The following is an 11,686-nucleotide window of genomic DNA, read 5'->3' as shown; positions in this document are numbered from 1 at the left end:
ACATTATGTACTGTACTGGAATTTTTTTTAAAGACTTGTAATGAGTACATATGGAGCATTTTGTGGAACAGAAAGGATAGGAAAAGAGGGGGGGGGGGGGGTGTACTATATCTTCAAGTTGTTCTGCCCTAGTAAAAAAGTAGTAGTCATCGATACCAATACCAAGTTCCGATACCACTCGTGCTTTAGATGGATAAAATTTCCCCTAAACACAATATACCAATTTACTTTAAAACTGTAAAAAACTGTGGCTATTCTTTGAGTTTCTAATATCTAGTTCCTGATATCAAAGAATCGGCCGCCGTTGCGAGGACTGATACCTTGTAATAAGGGCTGGTACCCGCACTCATATCGGTAATCACTCATCCCTCGATCAAACTGCTGATAAAAAATTGAGAAAAACCTCTTCAGCAAGAAAAAAAAAACATTTATTTTTGTGTGGGTTTCAATGATTGCAACTGAATCCCTTTCTAATCAAATAATTTATGGCGGCCTTCTCATGGATGTGTGACCCACATTCAGCTTCGAGACAGCTATTATTCCAAACAACGCTCAGCTAGAACATCTGTGCCGGGGGGAAAAAAAAGCACATATTGACTCATAATCCAATAAACATCCAATTGTCTTTTATCCTTGATATGTGACCCAGGTCTGGGCCGCGGGTTCCCGGGTCGACGGCGGCCCTTCAAAGAGGCTGAGGAAATCAGGGGACTGTTAGTTTGGATCTCTCCGGGATGGGAGACAAGCCCTCCTTTCACAGTGGAAACAGTAGAAAGTCTGTAACGGGACGCAATCACGCGCCGCATGTGTGTCCTGCTTGAAGCAACCTAACCAAAGCTGTGAAGACGCTGAAGGAAGAGGATACACATAAGAATGGGTGGCGAGGTCATGCGCTTGCTAATTGGAGCCAGAAGGCAAAAATGCTTTTATTTCTAATTTTTCAGCCGATGAATGCCAAGCATTGTGATTACAGTGAATGAGACAATGTTCCCAATAGGAAATAAGAAACATTGTACATACACCCTTTAGCAATTTGGACATTATTGGTAAGTCGGCTGAAAATGATCACTTCTGTGTGACATGGAGACAGAAATGGAATAAACAAAGACGGGAACACAATTAGCCAAGTATCAGGATGGCCGTGTTGGGTTTTTCCTATTTTACTACTACGTTTTAATAAATCTTACATATTCTAATTTCTAGTGTAGTGCGGAATGGACCTGAAATTGGATGATTTGTTTGTGCTTCGAGAACCTTTTTGTACTGCTACAGTTTGACAGATGTGTATTACAGTTTTGTTTTTGTTTTTTTGTTTTTTTACAGATGTTGTCGCCACCACAAATGCGCCTTCTGTAGATCAGAATATGGGCAAGTTGAATATGTCATGGAGTTCTATTTTTTCCATATGAATTTGAAGGCATTTTGACAAGATATTTTTTAAATGTACGTTCCTCATCACATTGTAAACAAGTATGAGATATTTTCTTTTCTTTTTAGATGTTTTTTAAGGGATAGTGTATTCATTCTGTGACAAAAAGACAGCAAGAATTTCAAAATAGGGTTTCAAATTTGGCTTAGGGTTTCTATTTGCAGTTCAAATTTAAGGTTGGGGTTGCAAATGATGGTTTCAATGAAAGGCTGGAGTTTGAAATTAGGGTTTGAATTCTCCAATTCAAAAATGCATGTATAGTAAGGTCTTTTGTTTTTGTTTTTTTAAACAACCATAGTACGGTTGAGTTTTTTTTTTTCTCAACGACAGTGTAGAAGAAGAAGTTGTTTTTTTTTTATATACAGCTATGCTGGACAACTGTAACACATATGAAGGGTGTGTAATATTCACAACAGTAGCAGCACAAACACAATGTTTATGGCACTAGACACAAACAAAGCACAAACACTATTTTCTCCCTCTTTTTGTGTGGGGGTGGGGTAAGGGGCAGCCTAACGTCTTACTGCCCCTGACCACCCACCACTGGCACATATAGTTTGTACATTTTGATCTGAGTCTTTCCTTTCTCTGTCCCCGCTCTGAATAGGATTATATCTGAATCAATCTCCTCTGTCTTTTTTTTTTTTTAAACTGCTTGGTTCTGCGTAATTGTTTTGGCCCTGCAACTCAACAGCACACAAAGGAGTGACTATACACTGCAAGGCAGAGTGCGGTCAAACAGTTGTGGTTAGACATGTGGGAACGGGGGGCTCAGTGACATGTTGTCTGCCAGTCCAAACAAGACATGGAGCGCACCAGGCCTATAGAAACAGCAGCGCTTGAAAAAGCCAGCCACCAATGAGTCAGCCAAAAACTCTCCGGACCCAGAAAAACCTATTCCAGCCCCAGTGCTACCATAGCAACCCGAGCCGATTGGAACCACATCTGGCAGCCATTTGAGTCCCCGCGAGGAGAGGAAGAAAGAAATTTATGAGCGAGGGGGAAAAAGACAAATATTTTCTGCAATGCAAAGCAGAATGAAAGCGGGGTCGAGTTACACTTGAAAGTGGTTGAAAATATTCATTTGAGTCGAGAGTCAATGATGGATGAGGCTTCAGTCAAACTTGTGCAAGTGGAATAAATGTTTAAGATTCACGGAAGAGCGTTTTTGCGCTCTGCGCCAGAAGGAATGATTTCATTGTTGATTACCCGACAGGCCGGCTGACTTTTGGAGGGCCTGCCTATCAGATATGAACGTGTCATCATTTCCTGCTATGCTGTCATTTCCCTTATATCAGATACATACCGATAGAAGGAGTTTGTTTGTATTTCTTACTTGTGTCTGCGAGAGATGTAAATGTGTTCTAATTGCTGTCCTCCTTTCACATTTACATGACCTTTCTCACAACGGTGCCTAGTGGTGACAGATACTAGACCTATTCTTTATTTTGTATACTGTACTTGATATTTGTACAGTATTTCAATTTCCACATATGATGAAATGTAAAATAGATTTAAGTCAAGCATTGTCGTGACAACTACACAATACATATAAAAATCCCCCCCAAAATGAAGTTTACCCTGGTCCATGTTTAGTGTGGTACACCATAGTGAGTAGTTGTCACCCTTTAAATAGGCAAATTGACAAATTTCAAGTTTGAGGACATATGCGATGCTAATCAGAGGACAGCCCGTGTTTCAACCACATACCTTTGCCAAGATACAGTAAGTCTGGGAAACAGTGCAAAAACCTGACTTCATCATTACAAACATATCAAAAACATTTTTGACGGGTTTCATACCGACACCATTGTCCTGAACAGTATTTTACAAATATTGTATGGACAGAAATACAATAGCCTTACCGGGCTTTTTCGGGAATTTTTCCTCCGAGCAGCGGTTGCACGGTGATTAGTTGGAATTGTCCTCGCGGCTCCTTCATCCCAAATTATGGCCATAGCTTTACATAACTATACCAACATCAATACACCACCATTAAAAAAATTACTAGGACCCAAAGAAAGCTGCCATTGTATGATACAGCACAAGCCTCTGCTAGCTGCTAACGATGAGACACACGGTGCATTCAAATGCAGTAGGACATTTCAAAGTCAGAGAGAGCGTCTTAAGTATAATGATTATCAGAGTAGATAATAATGTCATATTATTAATGTTGAAAATAAAAATCATTGCATCAGGAGCCTGGGATAAACCTGAAAAGGGAAAACAAAATGAATAGGTTGCTCCTCAAATCAGGTCAATGATTCACAAACCTGCATTGAAAAATGTTGAGCCTTGTATACTATAGAAAATAATAAAATGTTTAGTGCAGAAAAGTCAACCTCAACTTTTTCAAACCTCCGCTCCATCGGCCCCAAACTGTTATTTACTAGAAGAAGGAGCTACTTCTCCTCCCAAGCCAAAACTGCTGAGAGAATGCTAGCATTAGACGTGTGCATGTGTATTTACATTCGCAGTCACATCTACTTTCTGCACACTGTCATTACCGTAGACCTTAAACTCCCTAGCAGCAGCAGAGCTAAAATCAGCGGCACTTGATGGCACAAATGAAGGGAAACCGCACAGTGGGCCGACCTCCCAAACACTCGCTCAGACGAGTAATGATGTAGTGACACTAGGCCACAAGGAGCCCCGTTTTAGAATGGATTCATGAACGAAAAAACAGCTCCTTGAAGTGTGCCTCACAAAGACAGCTGGGGATTTCTCAAGTACGTACATAAATGCAACCACCGAACTGTTTAGCGTTGTTTATTACGAGCGTTTGTAGGTCAAATGTTTGTGGGTTAAACATTTCCTCTGAGGTTTTGTTGTTTAATGTTAGAATGTAATTCCTGTCGGGATCAACTCAAGGGTAATCAAGCTCCAAAGTCAGCTGGGATAGGCTCCAGCTCACCACCGACCATAAAATCAAGTGCGATAGAAAATGAATCCACGAACAAGAGTGTGTTGGTTTTCCACCAGATGAATAGTGGAAAACTGTAATGACAAAAATAAAACGGTAACATGTCATTTATAGGTAATTTACTAATGCTAGTTTCTTTTTATTTTCTTTTTTATTTCCCAACTTTTGTTTATGAGTTCTTCACATTGCCTTTCCGCTTCTTGCTGAGAGTACAACTTAGAGTGGCTTGAGGTTTCTGCTTTCAGGATACGGTCCCACAAGCTGACCCTTTTTTTTTTTTTTAATTAAGAGAGGGCAAATGATCACAGACAGGATCTACATACATAGAAAGGTCAATGACAGCTCAGTTTCTTTAGAAATCTTCTCTCACACAAATAAGCTATGGTCAAGGTTCAATTAAAAGGGCACATTCAAAAGACTGACACTTAGAGGGGTTTTAATTTATGTTTTTTGGGGGGGCTTCCTTTGAAGCATTAATATTTTACTCATACAAAAAACACCGGAATCACTGATACAGTGGAATTGATGTAATTGAACAGCTCTTTATAACAACTCAATTCCCAGCAAAGAGTCGCTCAAAAGACTGTTCATTTGTGAGCGTCACATCACAATTATAATTGCTGCGGATCATGTCAAAAAGTACACAAATACGCATAAGAAAGAAGAAACAAAACATAAAACAGCACATCAGACTTTGTGTACTTAAAATAACCACACTGCCAAGCTTCCACTATCTTGACGCTAATGCTGAATAGCAGGAGACACTAAAACAATGCTCAGTTTTTATCCTTAATGAAGAACAATTCATGTTAATGCTGCACTCATAAGTTGAAGGAGTGGACACACCTCAGTGCATAACACTGTCACGGATATCATTTTTAATTGTCTCATCATCAGGTCAAGGCATAGATACCAAAAATCAGCACAATTGCAATTCAACTGAAAAACTAAACTAAACGTACATGAATGTATGGTTTTATCAATGCAATATAAAGAGATGCTATTTTTACTCATTCTTTACTCTAAAAAAAAATCCACCTAAGTACAGTAATTAACAAAGCATTTGTAGTTCGAATCAGTGTTGATAGGCTGTATATTTCCACCTCAGCGGTTGTGCGCCTCGTGTCTTACGTCAGGCTCTACGTCTCAACTCCACTATGCAGAATAACATTGAGGCCCTTTATGGGAGCCATGTGTTTCTGATTACGAGGGCAGAGATTAGAGGGCGGGAAACAGCGGTTGGTGTCTGCCTTTATACCCCCTTCCTTGCCGTTCGTCCTCTTTTTACCCTCCCTTCCTTTGCTCCCCCCGGCGAGGCTTCTCTGATGTGGGCCGCCAAGTGGACATCAATCAACAAAAATCGCACCCTTCGCCAAACTCCCAATCTTGCATATGCCCTCATGTCACCAACAGTGTCTTCTGACAGGTGCCGTTTTACATTTGAACATGTACACTTCACTTGAATAGAATAGAATAGAATAGAATAGAATAGAATAGAATAGAATAGAATAATATCAACAAAATCCAAGATTCAAGAGTTTCATTGTCATATGCATAGTAATACCACACAATGAAATTCTTATTTCATTGTTTCATTTGTTTCATTCTTATTTCGGGGTTTACTTCCCCAAGCAGACTACATTCCATAATCGAGCAAATAATGAGGCAGGCAATAAAACAAAAACGAAAATAACTAAATAAATAAATAGAGGAATAAGAGCAGTAACAATGAACCCTAAAACATTTTGTGCCTGCGGTAAAATGACTGGTGATGAGGTCAGCCATCAGACTTCTCACCTTCCATTTTAGGCCTTTGATTCCAATCAGATCAATTGAATTGAATTGATTTGTGTTGCATTGAATTGTATGTACTCAGTGCACCGTGGAAGACTGGTTCGCACATCTGACACATAGTTCAGAGGTCTGGGGTTCAATTCTACCTTTTCCCATTCTTTTTGTGTGTCGTTTCCATGTTCTCCCTGTGGTTGCGTGGGTCTATGGGCACTCTGGTGTCATCCCACGTAGCAAAAACATGCATGATCGGTGTATTGGACACTCCAGATAGCCCTTTGTGATTGTGAATGTCATTGGTCATTTCTCACTGTGTGCCCTGTGATTGGCTGGCAACCAGTCCCAGGGTGTTACATGCCTATTGCCAGAAGATGGCTGGAATATGCACCAGGAAGCCACTGACCCTAGAGAAAATAAGCGCTTAAAGAAAGAGGGGATGGCTGGATGGATGCGTGTACTCACTTCAATTTCTCTCCTTTCACATATAATAACTGGTCTAGCTAGCATTGATATTTTGTTGATGACAGACAGCATTCTCTAATTTATCTGATTCACGCTAGTGAGCGGTGTGGCTTTGGTCAATCCGGAGCGAGAGAAAGGATTAAAAGTGCGGCTACATCCAAAATTTCATTCATTAAAGCATATTTGTACTTTGCTACTTTCAATCACTGTAGCCAACAAAGTGTACAATTACTGAGAAATGCAATCTGTTTCTATTGTTAACCACATTGATTTTTCTGTATAGTGCTCTATTGGCACATTAACGTCTATTGCATTAAAACAATTCAACCGTGAACTTTCAGAGCGGTCTAGTTATTCTATTACCAATTCCAATTATACAATCCACCCATTTTCACTGCACTATGAATGACATCCTCCACATTCCTAGCCATTTCATTTTGTGGCTCCACAACTGTTCATTTATATTTTCATAAATCTACACTTCTGGTGTCGACACTCGCACAAAATAGAGAGACCGCAGCTCTTTGACATGACATTCTTTCATATATCATCATTCCTACGCCAGATGGAGCAAAATACGTTTTTTTATAAATCCATTCTCTAGTACAGATGGTCATGACCGGCTTGTTTTGGAAAGTTTACTTTGATTTTGACCCAAGATGAGGACAAATCTGTAAAAGAATGAGAGCACTATGTCATCAAGTAAGGAAGAGAGAGGATAAAAGGCACAATGACTGTCTTTGTACTTTAAATAATCTTGAGCTTTAACCTTTGCTTTTTTGATTGGCAAAAAGAAAGCAAAAATAACTATCTGTATGTATTACCTGTTTGATTGAAGCTGATTGCATAAATCTGAATCTGAAAGATGTCATGCCAGTGGACAATATGCTTAATGGCCTGATTATTTGTATTTCAAATCATATCAAATGACATGCAGGATATAAATAAAATAGAAAAATGAGGGGACATATGCTAACTAATTATGCTTCTAAGTATGGATTATCTCAGTGCATTTCACTGCACCAACTATATTATCTACCTAAAAGTATATGTTTTTTTAACATTAAGAAAAGAAAAAAGCAATATAATTAAACTTTCAACAACTGTTTACTTTTTTTACATTGACAGGACTCCAAATAGTCTAAAACTGAAAAAAATAGCGTGTACATCAAAGAGCCTGAAAAAAAAGATGCCGATCTTTATTTTATTGCAATTACACTTCAAATGGCAAAAACAAAGCTTTTACCCGGGGTCATCCGCGCCCCGCCTTGGCATGTCCTCGCAGCCCCCCAGCTGGGCCCATTCCAATATTTGAGAAGGATTGGATTAGCTGCAACAGTACATGATATGCTGCGCGGTATATAGTGAAGGCTGGTAATCTAAATGTCTTCTCTCATAGCCAAAGTTCTTAGCTGACTGGAGGGCACCTTTGGTGCCTCAGGAGAACAGGAAGTTGCTTTCAAAACTGAAGCTCTCCTGAGGAGGAGGGAGAGGTGCTCCCACGTTTGATCCTTTGCCAGCCGTCACAATTCCAGGGGGCTCCTGGACAGACGCTGCTCGGTATGCTCCGCAACGTCTGCGTTTCATAAACGTGGAGAAACAGACTCTTTTTTTCCACTCTGTCAGCAGATGTGTGCAGAAACATCAGCTCTTGGCGCTTGACGTGTAATGTAAGCTGAAAAGCGCTGATCTTCAACTCATGTGGGATGCCTCCGCTCATCGTTTCTGCAACTTTGTCACCCAAATACTCTAGTTTAACCTCTGCATTTTGTGACGCTCAAAATTTGACCCACTCCCACTGGGGCTGAGCAAGTTTTACAAAATATTTGTTAAAGATAAAGAATCTTACTTCCTGTTGCTATTGTTGCAAAAAGTCGTTGTTTGAAGGGTTACGTCACTATGACGCAATGCTATTTTTTAGAGCATCTATAGTATTTCCCATCAGGTGTTAGCATTAAGCTAGTAAAGTTGTTTTAAACAGTAAAGTCCTTTTAAATGGCTTGAAACCTCTTTTTTTGAAGAATTATTTAAGTACAATTTGCTGCAGTAAGATGCGTATCCTCCAAGGAAACACTGTAGATTATGATAACCAAACGCCCCATTTCAACTGGGACAGTCACAGTTTTGAGCCTCGAATCCGGATGGATTTCACTAGCTGCATTGTTTTGCCCTGACTTTACGTAGGTTGTGTCTCGACACCTATTTAAAAAAAAAACAAACAAACAAAAAAAAAACACGTGATCACTCGGGGTCCAGGAATAAAAGTTTGGATAATGGTGAGTGCATAGGCCAGTTAAGTGCTATTGAACGCTTATCCAAGATAGCAATTAGCATTAGCTAAAATATTACCCAAATAATAGCAACCTCATGTCAAGAGATTAATCGGCAATTAAATTATACAGTTCGTGATGTGCATATTTCATTTGCAGTGAACTTGACGTGTCCCACTTTTTATTTTAGAAAATCTGTTCACCCTACTGTAGCTATTATTTTGATGCAAAGAATTGTGAGGATCGCCTATGCAAGGATTACAGAAGTAGACGAGCTCCTGAGCAAAAAATAAGCTTGAGGGCTAGCATGTTTATGAGAGCCACAGTGGGGGGGGGCTTCCAGTGTTACTGCTTCTTACTTGACACACATCACATGCTCTCAGCCTGAGGTTTTTGTCTGGAAAACATTCCAAGAAGGAATACTTTTTATTGTAATTGGAAGTATAATTGTTTTGTGGCTCGGATTAAGATACACGCTATGGCCAGAAAACTTCCAGGAAGTAGCCAGATGTGTTTTACTGCCGACTCACAGCAGCACAACCAGTTTGTGTCCTCCCCTCATTTAACGGATGTGTCATTCAAAGGGAAAACAATGTTAAGTTCTGAAAAATCCTGCTAACTTAATGCTAATGCTAAATAGAATTTATGATATGTAGGTAAGTGGGTAGGTATGGATATTTTGATAGATATCATTCAAAAGGATAACAGTGTTAAAGTGCTGACACCCTGCTAGCTTAATGCTAATTATAATTTAGGCGGGCGGGCGGATAGACAGACACATAGCTAGCTAGCCAGACAGACAGACAGACAGACAGACAGACAGACAGACGGATAGACAGATAGACAGATAGACAGATAGATCGATAGATAGATTGTGCACTTGGTTTTCTTGGTTGTCATGTTTTTTTAATGCTTTTTAGTTCAATTGCTGTGTATGCATAGAGTTAGCATGCTATTAGCATGAAAGCAATGTGTCTGTATGTTGGATTTGCAAGTTCTATGTGAAACAAAAAAAAACTCAATCAATGAGTTCCAGTACAATAAAACCATGATGTGGAAAAAAAAAAAAAAAACTAAAAGGGAAAACCAGCTACGGATGAGCCGATACAGATTTTGACTAACACAATGTATATTACTCGTTTTGGGTTGTAAAAAGTCAAGTTAAATTTTATTTTGAGCGATAAAACAAGCATCGCTGGAAAGGCCTTTCAACATGTTAATAAACGCAGGCTCCCCTTGTGGTTGAATGACATAAAGAGGATCATTTTCTCATGAACCAACTAGCTTTGCAGCATCGTTTCATGTTGCTAACACAGTGAGATGCTGTGACCTTTCCATAAAACCAGCACAGATTTTCTCATGAGCAAGCAAAACAAAGCATTCCCAGCAGCACAGCGAGTGCCAAGTGGTGGTGCCAACTCCAAGAGATCCCAAACTTTCCAAAAGCTTCAATCTTTGCGGTCTAAGAATAGCAAGACAGATATTATTTCTCACAACAGCGGCCACCTGCTGTCTCCCTTGAGCCAGGACTTCACTGTGCACCCACAACAGAAGAACCAGCATCCAATTTGTGATCAAGATCATCTGACGAGTAGTGGAGATTCAAAGGTACGTTCAAAAGAGGACAAAAGTCCTCATTCATGGGAGACAAAAAATGAACAAAAATATTGTTGAATGATTGATTCTGACAGCTGAGTGATGTTATTTTAGTGTAATAACCTTGTTGGCATAATCGCTAGGAGTTTTTCAACAAGAAAGTATTTTAATCAATAAATGATGTGCTCTTTCCAGTACACTCCTTGTGTGTTAAGCCCATAAATCTGTAATCACACCAATATGGGTCAATAAATCCTCTGTAAAGCAACAGAAAGTGAATTTCTTTAACATCATCTGCTTTAAATGTGCAATGAGACCTTCTCATCCAAGAGAGAATCATATCCATATTTGTTCTTGTTTCCATTATTGTTTTATTTGGTTGGCATTTTGAAAACTGTATTGGCTACACCATTTTTGGCTACGCCCTTTGAGCGAGAGGCACTCTACCTCCTGGACTGGTCTTCAGCAATCACAAGACAAACATCCATTGCCACTGGGGGTGCACCAAAATCAAAATGTTTGGCCAAAAACCAAAATGGAGAAATGTTTTTCCACCTATTGCTTTGAGGTAGCCTATCAACTTCGGGAATGGATTGTAATGTTACCAGCATCATCCTGCACTGGTTTGTAAATGATTCATGAAAATCTAATAAAATTCCACACTACGGCTCTGGATATTTCTTTTGTTCAGTGCTTGTTATAGTGATATATAAAAGGTTAATTTTGTACATTGATATACCAACCACAAGAATGGAAATTAGAAGCCTAGTTATTTAGGTAATGGTAAATTAGGTATTGTAAACATAAGTGACTATATGATCATTTATTGTAATTCAGTAAAATATCAATGTAATTTCACCCCATCATTCTTCTTGATCTATGTCAGCTTTTATAAATCGATTAGCGCTCTTCTTCCACCGATCAGATTAGAACCCATCTGCAGCAATGTCAAAGAAAAGAAGCTGGCAGTGAGTGCCGGGTGTTTAATAAAGAATGGAAGCCTAAATACATTTTTACGGACGCTCGATCCGAGGCTGTGTGTCTATTTTGCAAGAAAAATTTGAGACCGTAAGTATTTTATGTCCTCAGAGCAAGAACAAATTTGAAAAAAACTAGCTTATCACACAGGTCAGCGATTCACCATATCGAAGTAATTGACACTTAATGATCTAGCTAAACAAAAAAAGAGTCATTTTCATTATATTCTTTGGCACT

Source organism: Hippichthys cyanospilos, chromosome 1 (genome assembly GCF_059441005.1).
Source record: "Hippichthys cyanospilos isolate Australia breed blue-spotted pipefish chromosome 1, RoL_Hcya_1.0, whole genome shotgun sequence".
Taxonomy (NCBI): domain Eukaryota; kingdom Metazoa; phylum Chordata; class Actinopteri; order Syngnathiformes; family Syngnathidae; genus Hippichthys; species Hippichthys cyanospilos.
Note: the sequence above shows the minus strand (reverse complement) of the source record.